Source organism: Tupaia chinensis, unplaced genomic scaffold, assembly GCF_000334495.1.
Source record: "Tupaia chinensis unplaced genomic scaffold, TupChi_1.0 Scaffold144991_2, whole genome shotgun sequence".
In the NCBI taxonomy this organism is placed as follows: Eukaryota; Metazoa; Chordata; class Mammalia; order Scandentia; family Tupaiidae; genus Tupaia; species Tupaia belangeri.
Genome location: NW_006204851.1, coordinates 3,532,797 through 3,539,562, shown reverse-complemented (window position 1 = coordinate 3,539,562; position 6,766 = coordinate 3,532,797). Strand labels below are relative to the sequence as shown.

Here is a 6,766-nt window from a genome sequence, read left to right as displayed (position 1 = left end):
AGGGTCTAGGCAGGCTCCCGCCCTTCTTTCCCCGCCCTCTACTCCGCCTCCCCTTCTGCCTGAGTCCACCCTCCCCTCCTGGGCGGTCCTAGCCGCTCACCGCAAGAAGAAAAGGCACCCTTTCGTCCCCCTCCTGTACCTCCCATCCTTTGCCCAGGAGCTGGCTTCATCGCAGTCACGCCCCTTCCTTCCCTGGAGCTTTCTGGCTGCCTAAACTGGTAGAACCCCTGAATTAGTCCTCCATCTCCGCTCTCTTTCGCCTCCTCTTCTTAGTTCTCACCGCCTTCCCCCACACCTCCACACTGTCTCGCCTCCGACCATCCGCTGCTCCACCCTCCGGCCCGGTATCCTGCCTGTCCACTGCCACCAAGGAGAGCCCGGACGGAGCGGCGAGGAGGGGAGCAGCCAGGAGTTGGGGCTTTCGCCCTGCCCATCCCTGGCCACCGCCCGGACAGAAGCCACTTGAGTGAGCAGATAGTCGTCACCTTGTCTTCGTTGCCATCAGGGGTAGGAGACGCGTGGTTACTTTTCGCGGGGAACTGGGGCAGGAATCCATGGTGGCATGTACTTGGTCGTGCCCTCAGCGTGAGTGAGTTGCTCTTGATGCGTGTGGGGTTGCCTGTGTGTTTTACTTTCTTTGCAGCTGGCCCTGAGTTTTCTGGGATGTGCCGCAAGTTAAATTAGTGAGTGTACTCTCCTTTCCCGTCCTACTTTGGGGAGGAGATGTTGGTGGGGGTACCAATACTTAATGGTACTTTTACTTCCTTGCCTTCTGGGGTCCTTGTAGGTCTCTAGGTAATCATGTAAGGAGCTAAAGACCTGAGAAAGCCTAGGTCTACATTTAGCCCAGCGTGTGTCCTTACTTATCTTAGATAACTATTGTAGATGAGTTTCTCCTAAATGCTTTGGTTCAGGGTGGGGACTCACACTCCCTCAGCCTGGGGCTGTGAATTCTTGACGTTTTGAAGCCTGAGCACAATCTACAATACAATGCTACTTTTCCTTGTTTGTGTGTGTGTGTGTGTGTGTGTGTGTGTGTGTGTATGCAGGGACTTCAAGAAGTTCTTGGAAAAATGGAATTAAAGTTTATTTGGTACAGAAAAAAATGTGAAATCTTTGCATAATACTTAATACTCATTTTCCATACTTTTTGAAGACCGCCATATATGTTTGTGCTTGTGTCTCTCTGTGTGGAGGGAGTGGTGAGGAGGGGGTTGCTCCCTATCTGCTTTATAAGATCCAAAGATGTTAGTAACTTATTTTGTGGGAACAGGCAGGTGTCTCGAGGGTCCAAGTTTGAGCCACTGTACCTTGGCACTTCAGTAAGATGGACTCATGGACATAGGAAAATGAAGAGAAGGAAAAGTGAGAGGGAAAAGTAAGTCTTTGTAGACTTTGCACAGTCCCTGGTAAATTGCCACTTGATAATAATAGAATAATAATTTGCAGCAAGGGACTAAATACAGTTAAATGAGAGAGGAAAGGGCCAGTTTGTGAGAAACTACATTTCTAGTCTCTAATATATGTTTTGGAAAGAATTTTCTGATAACTTGGGGTGTATAGTTCAGTTTTCCTTCCTCCCTGCCATGAAGAGTGGAAGGTGGGAGGCATTTTAAAAACTCTGAATATAACCTCCCATTCAGAGAGGAAGATAATTAGTCACCATAATCTTCAATGATGAAGGGCTAAGGGTATTTAAGTCTTCTTGAGCTAGGCTTTGTGAAAAGTTCTTTCTCAGGGCAGCCTTTGTGTAGGCTTCTGAGTTAGACCTTTCAGCACCCTCATTTAGTAGCTAAGAATAGTTTGAAATGCCATTTTGGATGTGGGATAAATTTTCACCCATCTCCCACTTATTTTCAATTGGACAAGTGTGTCAAGCTTCTAAGAATTTTGGTATTCAAAGGCCTGTTAACTGAGATACCCCCAACACATTGCTTTCTTGGGATTTTTTTTTTTTTTTTTACATTTTAAACTTATTTTTTGATTGATTTTAATACAGGAAAGGAAAGCAGGAAGGTAGAGAAGGTACATTACATGGTGACAATTTTTAAAAACTATCATGTTTCAGATCAGCTGGGAAGGAAAAGCTGGCCTGACCACACTACATTTTATAACTGGCCTGGGACATTTTAACAGCCAGGTGGTTGTAGCGTAGTTGCATCTATTTACAGATGATAACTCAGGTTCCAGCTATTCTGTATGGATTTATCTGGTGTCATTTACAGACATTTTCTGGCACTAATTCATACTTCATTTTAAGTCACTTCTTTCTTTGGTATAGTTTGTGGCTCTGTAAAATTGAAAGTGCTTTTTCTGACTTCACACTCTACATGTGAAATAAACCTCTGACCACAGTTGTATGTAGAGTAGCTGTTATGTGCAAGTTGTGGATCTGTTTACCTATTTAAAAGATTTTTGAAAGGGAGCTTTAAAAATTCATGTTCAATACTGTTTTGAATTTGGAAATTAAAATCTCATTTCTGGTTTATGAAGTCGGATTTATTAGCCTTATGCGGAACGAAAGCATTCTGTGGAGTTGCTTTTTTCTGAAGATTTCTAAAGAACGAAGCAGACTTTCTAGAATGCTTTAAGAGCAGTCTAATGAGAAGGTAGAGGGGGATGGATGCTGACCTTGAAGTCCCATTGAGTGCCAGATTTCTAAGTGGGTACATCTGCTTCTGTGCCTCTCCTAAGAGCCCTCTCCCAGGGCCTGTGCCTTCTTTAAAAGGTTTTCTTTGTCATTAAGTAGCCCTTCTCCCCCATCCCCCTTTCTTTCTTTGATCCAGCTTTTTAAGGCCTCTTTCCCCATTTGGAGACAAGAGAAGTTTCTCACACTCTCTGGCTCCCCTCTTGACGTTTCTTTTCCTTTACCCTAGAAAAGTGCCCTGAAGTTCTCAGGATGGTTAGAAGTTGTTTTGTGTTGTTTGAGGTGTGTGTGGGGGCTTACCAATGAGTAGGAATAGGAGATATATTCCCTCTTGGGAAATGCTTGCAACCAGGTAGCCTCCTCCATGGAGACTGAGCATTTGGAATGTATGAGAACAATCTATTCTTAGGGACTGTCTGGTAGAAATTGTCCTTTGCGCCCATTAAGCCTAGCTAAAACCCACTGAAAGGGGTGGAGAGAGGTGTGTGTGGTCGTGACTGAGCCTTTTAGGATGGTAAATGGGTAAATGTTTCCAAATCTCCTATTACATCACCTCTTTCTCCCATGGATTCAGTGGGTTTAGAGATCTGCTTGACAAGTTAATTAGCTGGGGACTAAACCAATTTGTTTAGAATTGTGATCCATTGATTTCCTGTCCCCAGGAATTTTTGTTGGTGTTTTACTATGATGTGTTGTCTTTAGTCTTACTTACTTTTCGTTCCTTGCTGTCTTTTGTGGACTTTGGTCCAAAATCTAGGGTCCCACCCCCAAGTCAAAGGTTGGAATTTGGTCCGAGGAATGAAGGGGGCATTAAACAGGGTGGCAGTACTGCCAAATTCTCCTCCATGGTGGGCTTCTGACCCCTTTTTACCCAGAGAAAAGAGGGAAGTTGCCCCTTCCACACACAAGGCACACACAATCTGAAGAGAAAAAAAAAAAAAAGAAAAAGAAAAAGAAAGAAAATACGGGGGTCATTTGCTTTATAAAAGAATTCACAACAGGTTTCTTTGGAAGAAGTAGCTTTCCTAGTTAGTGCCTTTATACACAACTTGATAAACAAAAATTCACTATAACTGGCCTTCTCCGACATATATTTATTTTATAAAGGAATACATTAGAATTTGTTGTCATGATTGTTACTTGAATTAGGGAAGGTCGTTATTTGGCCTTTGAAATCTTTTTGTTATATGGGATTGAGTTTTTTGCCACATCATTCTGGCTTGGAATAATGCTGGCTATCTTAGCCCAACCTCACTGCTTATGAAAGGCAGTATTACATTATGGAAATAAATTGGGCTTCATGGATTTCCAACAAGTCTAAAGATGGGACTAATTACCCCATATAGGTAAAAGATTTTACTTCTAGTTATTGTATTTGACTAATCCAAGGACCCAGAAAATTGTTTCTAGTAAATAATGGCAACTGATGTCATTTTAAATGTAAGAATCTATGATAAATGTTCCTGTTGAGCCTATTGGTGAGAGGGACCTGGGCTCTAGGCCCAACTCTAACTTGGTTTACCACCGTTGGCAAGTTTCCTCCATGGTAAATTGTGGGGATCAGACGGTGATTTTGTTTTCAGAAATATAAATGCTGATTCCAGGCAAGAACGTAGGTCTATTGAGGCATGCTTGTTTATGTTCTGTTTTGTTTAGTTTGCCAGAGGATGTGTGCACTTGCCAGAGAGAGAAATAGAGAGATGAGAAAGTGAGAAAACACCTCCCATTGGGGATGGTCAATTCCTTATCCTTCCACACAGGGTAATTTTGAAAGATAGTTCTCAAAAGGTTATGGTTCTCTTTCTAGGCATCAATATCTGGTGTGAAATGTATATGATTCCAAAGAGATTGAAGTGTAATTGTTTTTAGAAATATGAGGAGTAGGGGACCAGCAGTTGGCATCATGGCTATGTCGCTGAACTCCCATGTAGTCGACCACGGTTCAAGTGCCGGACCTGGTGGCTTAAACTCACACTGGGCGTGTGTGCATGCATGCGTGCCCAAGATCCCTACAAGAGAATGGAGGAGAAGGGATTGTAGTGTGGCCATTCCCCCTGGGGGGTGATTTCTTGCTTTCTGTCTCTCTGTCTCTCTCTCTCTCTGCCTTTCTGGCGAGTGCAAGTGCCTTATAGAAAAAACCTCTCAAAAAAAAAAAAAAAAGAAAATGAAGGGTAGGCTATCTCCATGGATAGTGGTTATACATGGCCAATTCCCTATGGAAACTGAGATTCAGATCCATGGCCTAATAAGCCCAAAGCATGCAGGAACAAGTAGGACTACCCAGGGCATGAAGGAATGGAGGTAAGTGATTGTGGTCTGACTAGATGCTGTGGAAGGTGCTCATTCTCTTTCTCTCTCTAATGTGTGCACATGCTATGTCATGAATAAAGAAAAAAAAGGAAGAAATACTAGGGGAGTCTTTAAAAGGTTCATGGAAGATGCATGAAATGAAAATACATTGTGCATTGATTTCAGAAATTTTTGACCCAATTAAATTCATGGTTTTGTTTGTTTGTTTGTTTGTTTGTTTGAGAGGTTTTTGCTATAGGGTGCGTGTGCTCGCCAGAAAGAGAGACACAAAAAGTGAGAAATCACCTCCAAGGACAGATGGCCACACTGTAATCCCTTCTCCTCCATTCTCCTCTCAGGATCTTGGGCATGCACACACATGTGCCCGGTGTGAGTTTAAGCCACCAGGTCCGGAACTTGGACTGTAGTCGACTACATGGGAGTCCAGTGACATAGGCATTAAGCCAACTACTGGTCACAAACTCATGTTTTAATACTGTTTTCCCACAGACTTTTTTGAAATCCCTTTGTACAATCATGTAGTCATCTTGTTAGAAAAGAAAAAAGGAGTCCATAGGATGACAGAGAGAGAAACAAGGAAAGTGAGAAATTGCTCCTAGGGGCAATTGCCATACTGTAATCCCTTCTCTTTTATTCTCTCAGGATTTTGGGTACACATGCATATGTGCCTGGCATATTTTTCAATCCATTGATATCGAGACTTGAACCATGCAGTTGGCTATGTGGGATCCAGCTGCCTTAACCTCCACACCATCCTGCTTTTGCTTTCCTAGTTCCTTTCAAGTTGTTGTGCCTGTACTAACATGCATTTCACATAGTTAGGGTCACAGGAATATCCAATGCTGCTTTTTAAAAAGAGTACTCTTAAGACTTAGCTGGGGTAAACCTGTGTGGAGCAATGAAGTCAGAACTTGACTGAATGTGAGTGTGAAAAATCCTACACCTTTTGTTCCTGGAATGCCAGAAGAGACTAATAGATTTAATAAATAATCCATAAACACTGTCTGTCATTTAGGGGATGTTCATGTATCTAGCAATGTTATTAATTCTATTCCTTTGACTTCCTATTGTCTTTTTTAAGCAAAAAGAGCCCCTGGGTCCACTGTTACTTTGTCTAAATCATTGACAATGATTCTTTTCTAAAAGGTTTATTTCTTCCATGATAGGGAATGAGACAGAGAGAAACAGGCACCACAACAGGGTCTTCACATAGCAATCTACTCCCGCCTCAGCCAACCTGGATCATGGGCGTGCACAAAGAGGCCTCAGGATGGGAACCGAGAACCTTTCCATATGTGTCCAGCATCACAGAGATATTGTTATTGCTCTGCCACCTTCTAGCCTTGTTCATTGATTCTTTTTTTTTTCCTTTGGAGAGTTTTCCTATAGGGCACATGCACTCACCAGAGAGACAGAGAGAGACAGTGAGAAAACATCCCCTGTGGGTATGGCTATGTTGTAATCTCTTCTCTTCCATTCTCTTCTTGGGATTTTGGGCAAACATGCACATGCACCTGGTGGGAGTTTCAAGCCTCTGGGTCTGGGACTCGAATTGTGGTCAGCTATATAGGATTCCAGCTACTAACCATTACACTATCTGCTGGTCCCTGATTATTTTTCTTTTTTTATACTTACAACTTTTTTAAATTGATGAATAATTTCTATTTTGTTTTTTTTAATTGAGGTTAAATAATTTTATTTATCATTATTTATACATTAAAGAGAACATTATGGACGTTCCTCACAACCTACTCATAGAAGGGACCAGCAGTTAGCATAATGGCTATGTCGCTGGACTCCCATGTAGTC

General features: G+C 42.4%; 1 protein-coding gene across 1 annotated transcript in view; it reads left to right on the top strand.

Moving 5' to 3' along the window:
• The first annotated feature begins 86 nt into the window (after nt 1–86).
• The window catches only part of AMOT (angiomotin), an 85,945-nt gene continuing 79,265 nt past the window's right edge, over nt 87–6,766 (top strand). Inside the window, 1 exon segment of the mRNA XM_014583900.2 lies at nt 87–507. The gene's annotated coding sequence lies outside the window, so the exon portion shown is untranslated.